Source organism: Canis lupus, chromosome 7 (genome assembly GCF_003254725.2).
Source record: "Canis lupus dingo isolate Sandy chromosome 7, ASM325472v2, whole genome shotgun sequence".
NCBI lineage: Eukaryota > Metazoa > Chordata > Mammalia > Carnivora > Canidae > Canis > Canis lupus.
This window is the reverse complement of record NC_064249.1, coordinates 37,375,081-37,375,779: the sequence shown is the minus strand read 5'-3', so window position 1 is coordinate 37,375,779 and position 699 is coordinate 37,375,081. Positions and strand designations below refer to the sequence as shown.

At 41.3% G+C, this 699-nt stretch overlaps 1 pseudogene; it reads left to right on the top strand.

The window, feature by feature from the left end:
* Positions 1-218: 218 nt before the first annotated feature.
* On the top strand, positions 219-319 carry LOC112649035 (U6 spliceosomal RNA; annotated as a pseudogene).
* The last annotated feature ends 380 nt before the right edge of the window (positions 320-699 follow it).

Here is a 699-nt window from a genome sequence, read left to right as displayed (position 1 = left end):
CACCAATGTTCCTCAAATTCCATTAATACTGACAACTTATAAAGGAAAGGCAATTCTCACGGAACCCCATTGGAAAAACAACAGACTTAAAAAGACTATAAGTCTTAGTCCATGAAAACATGAATTTACGCATTCTCAAATTCTCCCCAAATCCCAGGGACACATGTGTGAGAAGCTCTAGGAGAACCATGGCATCCCCCATCTTGAGAACTCCACTTGTGTTCGCTTCGGCAGCACATATACTAAAATCGGAACGATACAGAGAAGATTAGCATGGCCCCTGCGCAAGGAGAACTCCACTATAAGGATCCTAATATTAAGAAGACCCAGGACAGCTGCATTTCAACCATGTCACTTTGCTGCTTAGGAAAGTCTTTAACGAAACAAAGCATTTACTACTGATAAGATGTTAACCCTAGCAGTCTCTTGGTATTATGGGTGTTAATTATTTCCACCACAGAGACGCTTGTGGAATTTCAGTCACAAGGAAGTAAGTGGCTGTGGCATATCCTGAGCTTAACCTAAATGAAAGTTTACCTAGATGTCCCATGGAAGCTTTGTAGATTGGAAATGTCACCCTTGTTTTGGCACACGCTAACAGCTATGGTAACATTGAAGCCTACTGCTTATCACACTATTATTGATTACAATTCCTCGTGTGCCAGGCACTGCTCTAAGCACTTCACATGAATTAACAAG